We start from the raw sequence: 15,511 nt of genomic DNA on the forward strand, positions 1-15,511 counted from the left end.
TTAGGAAAATTATATATGTCAAAATCATAATCTGATTGAAATATATTACAAAATTAGATACATGTGAATACATAAAAACTAAAATACACACAAATGTCTCACTTCATAAATAATTACTGAAAATTTAAGATATATATGTAGTAATAATCACATGTGTGTGTTAAATAATAAATCATTATGTGTAATATACATATTAATCTTGAAATTCTTGATTTTTTTCTCTTTTTATGACAATTTTGACCCTTTGACCGAGTTTGACCGATTTTGACCGAGTTGGTTAAGTTTCACCGAGTAGGCCCGAGTAAGACCAAGTAATACCGAGTAGGCCCGAGTTAGAGAGATGTTGACCGATTTTTGACCGAATTTGACTTAATCCGAGTTTTTTTTTTCCGAGTTCACATCACTCGCCTCGGTGGAGGGCCGATTCCGAGTAATCGGCCGAGTACTCGGCCGAGTTTTGCAACACTGCCTATACCCGACCTGAAAAAAAAATAGGGTTACCCGAATACCCGAAAAATTAACCCAACAAGGCTATAAAAACTATCACTTAAAACTAGAGAAGGGCCCATGCTTTGCATGGGTCAGAATCAAGATATAGATTAAGTAATCGATGTTTACAATTTGTTATAAAGTACCCAAAGAAAAAGTATGACAACAGCCCATCAATGTTGATGGATTATGTAATTTCATGAAACAATCAGTAAAAATCAAAAGGCTTCCTAATGTCTATGTTCTCTCCTTTCATGAAACTCATAATATGACATTTTTGTGCCAACTTTTGAAGCTCCTACATCCAAATGAAGGCCAAGTTAAATGTGTTTAATTGTGTTAGAATGAAATATCAAATTTTCAAGTGAAATGTTTACTATTTAACCGAGTGAGACATTATTTATAGATAATCCCAAACTGTTAATTGAGTTTTTAATCATATCAAATCCAAGACAAATCTCCAAGATCACTCTAAGAGTACCTATAAATACAAAGCAGAAACATAGAAGATCGTTAATCACAAAACCAAATGAAAACTCAAAAACCTGATGTACTAAAAACATTGGAACACACCTCTAAGATTTTTGGGCTTCCTTGATTACATTCAGAGCCACTGTTGTCTTGCTTGATCCCTGTTGCCCATAAACCTCAAGAATTTTTCCTTGTAATGTAGACTTTGGTTGTTATCTAGGGTCCATAATGATTAAGTATTTTGTATATGTGTAATTTGCTAATACCATATAAGAAGGTACTATTTTCGTTTGGTAATACCTTATACATGAGTTCTAAGAAATATCTTCTCTCCTCTCCCCCAAACCCATCTTGGTGATCAAACTTATTGGAGAAAGCGTTACCACTGAAAACACTTGTAAATTTAGAACAAACTTCCGACCACCATATAATCAAAGAATCAAGAAACACGAACATACAGAATAATTGTGATTGAATTTAATACCTTTTGTTCAATGATGGTGTTCTTGTTCCTGATGTAGATGCTTCATTTTTTTGTGTAAAAAAATAAAATAAAAAATAATAATCTCATTTAGGAAAATAATGAAAATTCATGCCTTTTTTGTGTCAAGCATATTTAGTTGGGTTTATTTTTTACCTCTAACCTACAAAAAAAAAGTTCATTTTCTACAAAAAAAGTATTCATTATCACTTGGATAAAATTACCTTTTTACCCTTAATGTGAAATAATTTTTTTTTCTACTTTTGGCCCATGAGCAAAAAATAAGGTATGAGAAGAAAATGGTGAAAGAAATAGAAAATTATTTACCAGTTCAGTGAACACCCTCTTACACAAAGGGAAGGTAGAGAGTATGGTAGTAGAAACCTATGAAACCATGAACCTTTTATATATATATATATATATATATATATATATATATATATATATATATATATATATATATATATATATATATATATATATATAACAAACACATCTATTTAACTCAAATTATAACTTAAAGAATATTGGACCTTCTTGAATGTTGTGGTAAGTATAGCAGGTAGTAGCGTTGGTATGAGTTATAAAAGCAAAACAGAATTCAGGCAGTAATCGACACATACCTGATATAAAAACGTAGGATAATGTGCAGCTGGAATTAGAGAGGGAGGCTGGATGCTCTTACCTGAAAAAAATTAATGAGTGTTTAATGGATAATATCCAAACTTAAGGCTTAAAATCCAAAAAAATTACATAATCTGAAAATGTTCCTACCTGATTAAGAGAGTAAGTCAATCCCTAATCGAATAGAGAGGGACAGTGTTGCAAAACTCGGCCTACTCGGCCGATTACTCGGAATCGGCCCTCCACCGAGGTGAGTAATGTGAACTCAGCAAAAAAACTCGGATTAAGTCAAACTCGGTCAAAAATCGGTCAACATCTCTCTAACTCGAGCCTACTCGGTATTACTCGGTCTTACTCGGGCCTACTCGGTCAAACTCAGCCAACTCGGTTAAAATCGGTCGAACTCAGTCAAAGGGTCAAATTGTCACAAAAAGAGAAAAAAATCAAGAATTTCAAGATTAATATGTATAATACACTTAATGATTTATTATTTAACACACACATGTGATTATTGCTATATATATATATATATATATATATATATATATATATATATATATATATATATATATCTTAAATTTTCAGTAATTATTTATGAAGTGAGACATTTGTGTGTATTTCAATTTTTATGTATTCACATGTATCTAATTTTGTTATATATTTCAATCAGACTATGATTTTAACTTATGATTTTGACATATATAATTTTTCTAAAAATATTTCTACATGAATTACCTAATCCGAGTACTCTCCGAGTACTCCTCAGTACTCGCTACTCCCTAGTCGGCCGAGTAGGTACCGAGTAGCGAGTTCTACAACCTTGGGCGAGAGGGAATGTAGCATCATAAGCCAATGAAGAGAAGATGCTCCAAATAAATTTGATGTTCTATCATAATCCGACTTCGTTTTATTTTTATTGATAATTTCTTCAAGATTAGGGTTTTAGAGGTCTTGAAAAAAAAAACCCACCTCATCAATTGTGTTGTTTATCTCCTCTGTCGCAATCAATCTTCACTCTTGGTTTGAAACATTCTATGTTATCCCTCAACAGGGGTCATTGGTCAGCAGTCAAAGCACCTTCATAAAATCAACATGATACCGATCAAAGAATGTTTCGGGTGTTCATTGAGGAAATATCACAAGCACTTGGCATGCAACGTTGGAAACCAAAAATTAGGATTGAAATCTTTCTCTGAAACTGAAGCGCTTAAGTAAAGACTTCTTCCCCATAAGGTTACACAAACGTCGCTACTATTAAAATTGTTCTTGCACCACCACTTGCTTGTCATCAAACATATAATAAAAACAAAACTTGAGATGAGTCTGTAATAACCAAGGTGCACCATAGCGACAGTGTATAAGGCGGTGAAGTAGTGAGGACAATAAAAAGATAAACTTACCAAGGGGAGCGTGTTATAATAATTCAGGTGTTTTCTTTTATTATTAAGCACGTTTTATTAGTTTAGTAGAATAAATCAACCAGAGGAGTCCTGGTCTTTAGCTTAGTTGAGGTAGTTTCTATTTTCTCGCTAGTTCTTTCTTTAAATACAGGCAATGTGTATGGTGTTATTTGTCCACAAAAATATAATAAAATCACAGAAGAAGCATTTGCCTCGAATTCTCTCCCTGTTTAAAACTTGTTCTGTTTTACATAGCTTGTGAAAAGCAAAGTAATTCCAACATCGTGGTATCAGAGCAACCTGGTGTATGCCCAAGTACCAATCTCGTGAAGAGATGACTGGGAATGACAATGGAAACGGTCAGAAGGATAACCAGATTTCTCTCCACTATCCGATGCTGACGAGGGAAAATTACGCAGCATGGGCAATAAAGATGAGAGTGTTCATGTTGGCACAGGGCGTGTGGGATGCAGTTGAACCACAAACCTCAAACACAGTGGTGGAGACAAAGAAAGACATGATGGCGTTGGCGGCGATCTATCAAGGGATACCGGAGGATCTGCTGCTATCGCTATCAGAAAAGAAGTCTGCAAAGGAAGCATGGAATGCCCTAAAGATGATGTTCATGGGAGCTGATCGTGTGAAGGCTGCAAGGATTCAGACGTTAAAAGCAGAGTTTGAATCCTTGATAATGAAAGACTCGGAAGGAGTGGATGAATTTGCTGCGAAGGTGAATCATCTGGTCAGCACAATGCGAACATTGGGAGATAAAGTTGAAGAAGCTTATGTCGTGAAGAAACTTCTCAGGGCTGTATCTTCCAAATTTCTCCAACTTGCTTCCACACTGGAACAATTTGGGGACCTGGAAACGATGACCACTGAAGAGGTAATCGGGAGATTAAAAGCACATGAAGAGAGGATGAAAGGGCATGGTGATGCAGACGATCGCAAACTACTTCTAACTCATCAAGAATGGTCTGAGAAGTACAAAAGGAGGGGAGATGATCTAAAGCGCAAAGAGAATCGTGGGAGCACTCGTGGACGAGGCAGAGGCCGTGGTAGAGGCAGTAGTTCTGGAGGTCGTGGGGGACGTGGAAGTGGTCACCCGCACAATCAAAAGGAAGGGCAACGTGCGTCTTCAAGCAATCAAGACAAAAGTAGGGTTCAGTGCTATAATTGCCAGGAGCACGGGCACTATGCAGCTGAGTGTAAGAACCCTAGACGAGAGAGGGTACAAGAAAACAATTTGATCCAGGATCATCTTGATAATGAACCTGCACTTCTACTGGCTTCTTTCGAAATAGAAGAAGAAATAGGGGAGGTGTTCTTAAACGAGGAAGGCGTAAACCCAAAGTTGAAAACGAAGGGAGAACACCAACGACATTCAAAGTCGTGGTACCTAGATACAGGGGCGAGCAACCATATGACCGGAGACAAGAGAAAGTTCAGAGAACTGGACACGATAGTTAAAGGCTATGTACGATTTGGGAACGAATCGAGAGTTCGAATTGAAGGGAAGGGCATGATTCAGTTTCAATGCAAAAATGGCGAACAAAGACAACTGAAAGAGGTATACTATATACCTGATTTGTGCAGCAACATAATAAGCCTTGGCCAATTATCTGAAGGTGGCGATGAGATCACTATAAGGGAACCATATCTGTGGGTCCGTGATAAAGCTGGGAGATTGTTGATGAAGGTCCAGCGATCTCAAAATCGTTTGTACAAAATAGAATTGGAGGAGATAAATTCACTATGTTTGGTTGCAGAACTTTCTAATCCGACATGGCTATGGCACACAAGAATGGGGCACGTTAACTTTGGAGCATTGAAAGAAATGTCAGACAAGGGAATTGTTGAAGGACTGTCAAAAATTGTTGTTCCAACACAACCATGTGAAGGGTGCTTGATGGGAAAGCAGACTAGAAAGCCATTCCCATCACATTCAAGCTTTAGAGAAAAGAAGAAGTTAGAACTCATTCATGGCGACTTGTGTGGCCCAGTCTCACCTCCCACACCATCAGGAAATAGATATTTCATGCTCCTAGTTGATGATTTCAGTAGAGTAATGTGGGTGTTTTTGCTCAAAACCAAAAGTGAAGCGTTCCAGACGTTTAAGAACTTCAGGGCACAAGTAGAAAATGAGACAGGGGAAAAAATTAAGATATTAAGAACAGATCGGGGGGTGAATTCTTGTCTAATGAATTTACTAGTTTTTGTAACGAAATGGGTGTAGAACACCATTACACCTCCCCCTACTCCCCACAACAAAATGGGGTGGTGGAGAGACGCAATCGAACAATCCTAGAGATGGTAAGGAGTAACTTAAAGACCATGAATGTCCCTGAAGTATTGTGGGGTGAAGCAGTCAGCCACGCAGTGTATGTTTTGAACAGAATCAGCACAAAAGCTCTTGACAGTTCTACTCCCTATGAAATGTGGACTGGTCGAAAACCACAGGTGGGTCACCTCCGAGTTTTTGGATGTGTTGCTCACATGAGAACTGCCAAGAATCAGCTGAAGAAATTAGATAATCGAAGCATGAAAGTCGTACATTTAGGTGCAGAGAAAGGGACGAAGGCGTATCGACTATTGGATCCAGACACAGGATCAGTGTACGTGAGTCGGGATGTAGTCTTCGAAGAAAATCAAACATGGTCTTGGGAGAAGACGAAGAAAATTCGAAGCAATCCAGGTGTAACTCTCACTGTGGCTGACTTTGACTTCGATGAAGTCATCGAAAATAGCGAGAATAATGAAGATGGACCTGCACCTTCAAATGAAGCGAGTCACGGTGATTGTCAAAATAATGAAGATTGGGGTAATGAAGAAATGGAGCCCAATGACTTGGATATAAGCCCACCTATAAGCCCACAAGACGAGTTTCTAAACCCATCTTCAGTGACAAATTCACCCACATCCCCAAATTCGCCGGTGACCCCTAATTCACCAATCTCGCCGATAAATTCAGATAGCACCGCCTCTAGCTCCACAGGCGGTGGCGCCCCAAAGCGGTACCGTCTTCTCTCCGACTTGTATGAAAATACAGCCCCGATGACCGAAGAAGAGATAGCAAGATTAATGCTCGTTCAAGATGAGGAAGAGCCCACATCGTACCGAGAAGCAAAGTCAAAACGCAATTGGATTGCTGCGATGAAGAGTGAAATAGCATCAATCGAGAAGAACAACACTTGGGAACTTGTCGAACTCCCAACAGGAAGAAAACCGATTGGTCTGAAGTGGGTTTACAAGGTGAAAAGAGATCCAACTGGAAAAATTGTTAAGTATAAAGCCAGGATCGTCGCAAAAGGGTATGTACAAAAACAAGGAGTAGATTACGAAGAAGTGTTTGCTCCTGTGGCTAGGATCGAAACTGTCAGGGTGATCTTGGCACTCGCTGGGTCCAATGGGTGGAAAGTCCATCACCTCGACGTGAAATCAGCGTTCTTGAATGGGAAGTTGAATGAAGAAGTCTTCGTAACACAACCAGAAGGATTCGAAAAGAAGGGGCAAATTGGGAAAGTATACAAGCTATCGAAAGCCCTGTACGGGCTAAAACAGGCGCCAAGAGCGTGGAATGCGTGTCTTGACAGCTACTTGAAGGATTTGGGATTCAGAAGATGTTACCAAGAATACTCAGTGTATACAAGAAAGAAAGATGGGAATGTTCTAATCGTGGGGGTTTATGTAGATGATCTGCTAGTCTCAGGAAGCTGTAATGAAGACGTAAGGAACTTCAAATTGGAGATGAATGCAAAGTTTGAGATGAGCGATCTCGGACTATTAACTTACTACCTGGGAATCGAGGTCAATCAAAGTGATACAAGAATTACATTGAAGCAAGAGGCTTATGCAAAGAACATTCTCAACAAGACACGAATGATTGACTGCAATGCAACAAGGAGTCCAATGGAGCACAAGCTACGATTGAGCAAAGATGAAGAAGGCGAATTGGTAGACCCCACGGAGTACAGAAGCATAGTTGGTGCTCTCAGGTATCTCACTCATACTCGACCTGATCTCTCTTTTACAGTTGGGGTAGTCAGCCGATTTATGGACAAACCAACTGTAAAACACTTTCAAGCAGTCAAAGGCATTCTAAGATATGTGAAGGGGACACTGAGTTATGGATTGACATACAAGAGAGGGGAAAGTAAGGTCACTCTCACAGGGTATTCAGATAGTGATTTTGGGAAAGATTTAGATGATGGGAAAAGCACAGGAGGTGCAACATTCTACATGAATGGGAACCTGGTCACCTGGACCTCACAGAAGCAACGAAGTGTGGCATTATCAAGTTGTGAAGCTGAGTTTATGGCGGCAACAATGGCAGCTTGCCAGGGGATCTGGTTAAGACGACTTCTCACTGAAATAACGGGACAAAAGGTGCCACCAGTGACACTCTTTGTGGACAATCGATCAGCCCTTGATTTGATGAAAAACCCAGTTTTCCATGGGCGCAGCAAACACATCAATATAAGATACCATTTTATTCGAGAGTGTGTAGAAAATGGGGAGATTATCGTAAATCATGTGTGTGGGACAAAGCAAAAAGCAGATATTCTGACAAAAACAATGGCAAGGATAAAGCATGAAGAAATGAGGGAATTGATTGGTGTGAAATCAGTCACAAAACACTGAATTAAGGGGAGAAATTTATAATAATTCAGGTGTTTTCTTTTATTATTAAGCACGTTTTATTAGTTTAGTAGAATAAATCAACCAGAGGAGTCCTGGTCTTTAGCTTAGTTGAGGTAGTTTCTATTTTCTCGCTAGTTCTTTCTTTAAATACAGGCAATGTGTATGGTGTTATTTGTCCACAAAAATATAATAAAATCACAGAAGAAGCATTTGCCTCAAATTCTCTCCCTGTTTAAAACTTGTTCTGTTTTACATAGCTTGTGAAAAGCAAAGTAATTCCAACAGAGCGGTGGTGGAATACAATTGAACTGAGTCGGTGACACCACCTTAGGAGCAGGAAATAGGTGGATCAAGAGAAGAACACGTCGCCTTGTAGACAGAAGAGTCGATGATTCACCCCTTTAGCCGCCAAGTCGATGAACGCGAACCATTGAGAAATCGTCACTGAGACTTTTGAAGGAAAGCGAAGGGAAAGTATTGGACTGTGAGGCGGTGAAGACGATGGATGAAGAAAGAAGACGTGGTGAAAAGAACTTGGTGGAATTGTGAGGATTTGGAAGGATGAATCAAAAGCAATGGAAAAAAAAAAAGTAAAAAAGAAGCAGTGGTAGCTGCGATTTTGAGGCAATGACGGTGGAGAATAGAAAAAAATAATAATAATAATAAATAAAGGATTTTGGTCCAATAGAATAAAAGAACTGTGCATTAGGGAATTAATATTATTTACTTAAAATAAAACATGGTTATAAAAACTATCACTTAAAATAAAAACTATGGGTCATGTAATTGGGGTATCTGGTATAGTATTTACTTAAAATAAAACATGGCTATAAAAACTATCACTTAAAATAAAAACTATCGGACAGGTAATTGGGGTATCTAGTATTTTCGACATGACTATAAAAACTATCACTTAAAATAAAATGTCATTATAAATTTAATGCTCCTAAAGACTTCGGCTGCAATTAAACAAAAAATAAATGGTATTAAAACTATAATATGGTAAACGTAACACATATTCACACCATGACTAAATGTCTAGATCCAAGACCTTGACCAAAATGATTTCATCGCAAATCAATGGAAGAGAAACAAAAAACAAAATAAAATTAGGTGATGTAGTATTCCACTGTCACAACCCGAAAAAGAAAATTGTTATCTGATAAATTGGTTATTTATAAGAATGCTGACAGAATCTGAAATTCATTCTTAAACGGTCAATACAACCATCTAACCACACCTGACATTCTATATTAGATTCTACCGAAAAAAAAAAAAAAAAAAACTAAAGTAGGATTCTGTAGCTTCCTTTTTAAGTTGCAATGGAACTCGTGCAATTACTCACTCACACAAAAAAAAAAAAACATGAATTAATCTCCGATTTTTTTTTCTAAAGAAAAAACCCGCCAACTAAATATTGAAGAAGAAAACAGGGTAATGAGGAAAGAGAATTAAGAAAACATGAACTAATCTTCGATTTTTTTTCTCATCCATACATCAATTTATTACAGAGCGGAATTACAACATCTTAAGTACAAAAAATTCGTTAAACTTACAACGATCTTGATGATTCTTGGATTAAAAGCATGGCAGTAAGTCTCATGCGAAGGATGGGGGTGTTTTGGTCTGAAAGGAGTGGAGTTAAAGAGATTGCTCCGAGCCTCCAGCGACCGGCGGTGTTTGGGTCCGCTGAGAGGGGGGATTTTGAATACACCCTACGCATATAATCAATAACCTAATTTTTTTTTTTGTTGGCATTTATTTTTTTATTAATATTAAAATAGAATGACTGATAGTCAATTTTGATTTCACGTCTTCTTTAATATTTTCAGATTAACCCTTTTAATTTGCATAAATGTTTCAAATTACACCTATACGTTGTTTTATATAAATACTTTTAATTATCTAACATTTTAAGTTTTATTATTTACATATATATCATTTATTTATAGTTTCAGATTACATTTTATATGTTTTTAAAATTTTATTATATATTTATATCATCGGTTTATATAAATACACATATACACAAATATATATATATATATATATATATATATATATATATATATATATATATATATATATATATATATCAAGGTTGTAAAAATCATTTGACGTTAGCTAGTCGGTGGAATAGGGTTAAGAGATTAGTCGGCTAGGCGGAGCTTAATCGGGGACCATTAATTGCTAATTTGTTGAATTTTAAAAAATTAAATATGACTAATATTATAAAAAAAGTTAATAAATACCACCAATATCATAACAAAATGGGTTATTATGAGTAATAAAAGACTAATCATACCTTAAATAGTTTCTATTGAGATATAACTTCTTCAAAGTGTTAAAATTTCATCGAGTTCTAGTGCTTCACTCATTGTGTATGCAGGGATTAATCGCTAGGCGCTCTCTAATCGGTCGAGTAGCACCTAGGGATTAATCGGAGATTAATCGGGACCTAGTCAAGATTTTTACAACACTGATATATATATATATATATATATATATATATATATATATATATATATATATATATATATATATATATATATATATATATATATAGAGAGAGAGAGAGAGAGAGAGAGAGAGAGAAAGCCATGATCATATGTAACCAAACAAATCGTGTGTTACTGTATAACTAATTCTCAACCAATCGTTTCAAAAAACTAGATAAATGGCATAATAGTCAATTAACATATAATCATTTAATTACCTTTTTAATGTAATATTTTAAATTAGGTAAGTAAATATTATCACCAAAAATATCTCAACCAATCTCTCTCTTTCTCTTCTCTACATAGACGACGATGCCAACAACCGATAATCATTTCCTTCACATGTGCAGCCCTCTTCTTCCCTATCAGCAAATCAACAGGTTGTAGTCCAACAAATTGATCACCTGTAGTCGGCAAAAAAGAGGCTATGGGTTCTCTCCTTATTGGCTTTTGCTCTCTCTTGTCACCGAATTGTAATGTTTAGGTCTCCCTGGTACTAAGTTGTAACATTTGAATTTGGTATGTTCCATTTTAACCATTTATTTTCGAAGCTTTTCACTTTTGGCCCTTATGATTAGTACGCGGTGTGTACCATAGGGTCCGTTTAGCGTACTAGTTGAGAAGCTAGTACGTTGGGCGTACCATGTGTGTATGCTTAGCGTACTAATGCGAGGTGGGATCGCGACTTCGGGCACATACGCGAGGCGTCCGTGCATTTTAATATAACCTTAGTGCGAGGTGAGTTTCCTCACTAGGTTTAGTGGGTTGAAGGCACCAATGTCGGCCCATAGTTTATTATGTTAGGATGCTATACGTCTGTGTGACTCTTGCATATGTTATGTGCTTGTATGTTTACCGGGCGGTACCCGATGAAGGGCGGGGCCATTATATGTTTGTTTATGTATGTATAATATGTGGTATTTGGGATATATGGAAAGGAAGACGACGATGCGGTTTTCTAAAACTCCGACAAAAAAAATGGAATCGTTTAAATTCGGGTCAAAATCAGAGAAAATTGATCCAACTCAAACAAAATCGGTCCAACATAGAGAAACTCGGTCCAACTCGGAAAAACACGGTCAAATTAGTCAAACTGACAATTTTGATATTTTGTTAAGAAAAACTATAATTGCTATTGATATTCATCTATCTTGTTATAAATTTTAATAAACTTATGATATTTGTTATATATATATATATATATATATATATATATATATATATATATATATATAACTTCTCAAAATTTATTTTTTTATAATTTACTCAATCTGAATACTCCCATAGTACTCTCCGCCTAGATCGATGACTCTTTACTCGTTATTCGACCTGGAAACACCAAATGATTTCTACAACACTTATATATATATATATATATATATATATATATATATATATATATATATATATATATATATATATATTAGTTTATAACCCGTGGTAACCACAGTTATAAAATTAATTAAACTTTTATAATAAAAATTTATAATTATTAATCAATTATCTTAAATAAATTATTAATTAAGAGATATATCAAATTTTTAAAGTTATTATAACTTCAAATTTAACATATAATTAAAAAATATAAATTTAAATTTTGAAATGAGTTGTCTGATATATCTAGATGACACATAGTATAATATTAATAAGAAGTTGTATTAGAGTGACACTTGGTAAAAGAATATTAAAACTATTCATTTATTAGAATAGAGATATACATACATACATACATACATACATACATATATATATATATATATATATATATATATATATATATAGAGAGAGAGAGAGAGAGAAAGAAAGAGAGAAAACTAAATATCCACTTACCTTTTATTCCTACCTATTTAAGATGATGACATATATATAAATTTAAACTCTCAATCAAACTTAAATTAAAGTGAATAACAATTGTCACCATTTAAAATAAATAGGAAGATAATAGGAAAAAAAATATAAGGATATTTAATTTTTCATATATAATAATAATAATAATAATAATAATAATAATAATAATAATAATAAATTTTTTTTTAAATTAAAGGGATGAAAACAAAAAAATATATATATATAGGTAAATCAACTTATTCATAAATTTGAACTTTTTTAAATTGAAAGGGAGGAAAACAAAAATGAAAATATAAGTGAAGGACTAATAATGTATTTTACACGAATAGTCCCTATGGTTTAGGTAATTTGCGCGTTTGGTCCCTAACTTGTTTTTTTAACTCGGAAAATCCCTACTGTTTGCTTTTGTTACACGTTTGGTCTCTATCTTACCTAAAAAGACTATTTTGCCCTTAAAATTTTGATTTATTTAGACAAACATACCCCCAACCCCACCTCCCTCACCTTATCTTAACTACCCCACCATTTTTCAATATTTAAATAATAGTTTTTTTTAGGTAAGACAAGGACCAAGCGCGTAACAAAAACAAACGGTAGGGACCAAACGCATAGCAACAACAAACAATAGGGACCTTTCGAAATTAAAAAATAAGTTAGGAACCAAACATGCAAATTATCCCAAACCATAGGGACCATTCGTGTAATTTACTCTTGTATGTAATAATTATGTGAGTAAATTGACTTTAGTTTTATAAAGGTGCGGTTAGCAAGACCCCTTTGAAAGCTACACGATCGAAACACTGCGTCAACACCGAGTCACCCCTTTCAACTTCTAACAGTTATTTATTTATTTATAAAAAGCTTTCCATAAATAATACTTCCGGAATAATAGCAAAATATTAAATAATTGGGTTATAACTCGTGAAATCCACAGGTGATATATTTTAAATAGAATTAAAAAAATAATTATACAATAAAATAATATATCATTAATTTTTAAAAACTTATAAATTGTAATATTGTATTTTTTTTAGTAACTTTGTAGTATTTAATTAGAAATGAACATTTTTAAAATAATTGAATAGAGATTGAAAGTTAATAAATTAACTAATGTATATAGGTTTATAAAATAAAACTAATAGTTAATAGCATGAATGCATAAAGTGTGAAGCATGGATGCAACAGACACAAATTAGTCAAGAATAACATTTAACAAACATATGGATGCAAGAGACACAAATTAGTGAAGAATAACATTTAACAAACATAAAAGAAAGCATATTTAAAAAATACCATTTTGACTTTTTGGTTAATTTGGTAATTTGAACCCATACAAAGTTAATATGAAACAAAGGTAATATGAAGCAATGATAAAGTTACTAAAATGCCCTTGATTTGATATGTTAGTAAATAAGTTATCCTGTTTAAGAAAGAATCAGAATAGGATAAAGGAAATAAAAAAGAAAAAACATAATGTACATTGCTATTTACTACAGGTTTAAAATTAAAAAAAAAAAACAAAAAACAAAAGTTTCCTGCTATTAACTAAGTTGTTTACATACACACAAATAAAGTCACATATCATTGGTTTGGATTTCGAATTTGTAAAAACCAAAAAGTTTGTTTCGGTTTCGGTTTCGGTTTATTGGCCAAAACCAACCATAAAACCACCCATCCACTAAAATTGATCAGGATCCGACCCTTATCAAATCAACCCCTTGAACACTCAAATACAATAACAAATCCTAAACCTAATCGACGAACACTCAACACCTACTCGACCCTCCCCCATCAGTCAATCTCGCAGGATGCAAATGGCGACCACTTAATTCGCTAATCAAACGGCAACCACCACCGGTGCTCCACCACTCACCACAGTGAAAACTGAAAAGCAACAATAGCCCACCAACGGCCTCGCAAACTAGCAAAAACAGACCCACCGGTCACCGCGTCGCTCGACCCTTACTCTCGCAACAACAGCCAAAAAGGTATGTTTCTTCGTTCTTGTTTCTCGATTTTTCCTCTCTCTCGATTTTCATACCAAATATATAACGTATTTCAAAGTTTTAATTATGTCTCTTTCGGCTCAGACAACAGCAACAACCTGTAAATTTACTTCTTTTCCTCTTCCAGATCATCCTTTCTGAGACATACCTAAAACTTAAAGGAAATATAGATGGTTAGTGGTCTCCTGATTGCTGCAAAATCATAACAGGGAAATACATTTTTGTGAGAAAAGTCCTTTTAAAACCTTTTCTTAAAAAGATTTATAGGTGTAAACTGTAACTTAGTATTGGAACTTATTCAACTTATTCTTGCAATTGATTCCACTTATTCTTGCAACTGCTTCAACTCTATGTCTTGGAAATTTGAACTGATTATGGAAATAATGGTAAAATTGATCATGGAAGTATTTGTAAAAATGGATTGTCAGACCCCCAAACCAGAATGGCGGAAACATTCGGGGGTGGATGACTTCACGTAGTATCACAACAATTGAATATTGTAAAGAAAGTAACACAACCATCATATATATAATAAAAACGTATATTGTTGCGTTATACATATTTGCAAAAGAATATTACAATATGATGATGTAAATGTTTAATAATAAACGTCCTTAGCGTTCCTTCTTCAAAAGCTGGTGGTTACCTGTATTACTGATTCCCTGAGAAATACAAGTGGTTTCGAAAAAGTGTCAACAATTAAGTTGGTGAGTTCATAAGTGTTTTGTATTGAAAAGTGTGTCCTTTTGGTAGAAAATCGATGAATGAGGTTTTCAGAAAATCCAATATTTTCTATAAATAGTTGAAAAGTTCCCAAAGTTGGAGTGCGTTAGTATTTTTCGTACTTGAATGATAAAGATAAACTTTGTGCTCAAAATAATGTAGAAACTGAATGCATATATGAATCTCGTAAATCAAACTTGTTTTTATACTTTCGTGTGAGTCTTATAACCATACTATTGACACAGACTGCCTGTAACAACATTCTTCAGGTGTTGTAGTGTTATGACATTTGTCACCCCAGACCTGCCGGTCTAACTGTAGCTAACAGTT

The 15,511-nt window shown here is 34.8% G+C and overlaps 1 long non-coding RNA gene across 1 annotated transcript; it reads right to left on the reverse strand.

Moving 5' to 3' along the window:
- Positions 1-547: 547 nt before the first annotated feature.
- Positions 548-1,803, reverse strand: LOC145052164 (uncharacterized). The gene is made up of 3 exons (XR_013683991.1): positions 1,261-1,803; positions 1,063-1,176; positions 548-970 (listed from the first exon to the last, which is right to left on the reverse strand). It is a non-coding gene; the product is annotated as an uncharacterized LOC145052164 (long non-coding RNA).
- Between the last annotated feature and the right edge of the window lie 13,708 nt (positions 1,804-15,511).

This window comes from Lactuca serriola, chromosome 5, assembly GCF_051521515.1.
Source record: "Lactuca serriola cultivar US96UC23 chromosome 5, Lser_US96UC23_V15, whole genome shotgun sequence".
Classification (NCBI taxonomy): Eukaryota; Viridiplantae; Streptophyta; class Magnoliopsida; order Asterales; family Asteraceae; genus Lactuca; species Lactuca serriola.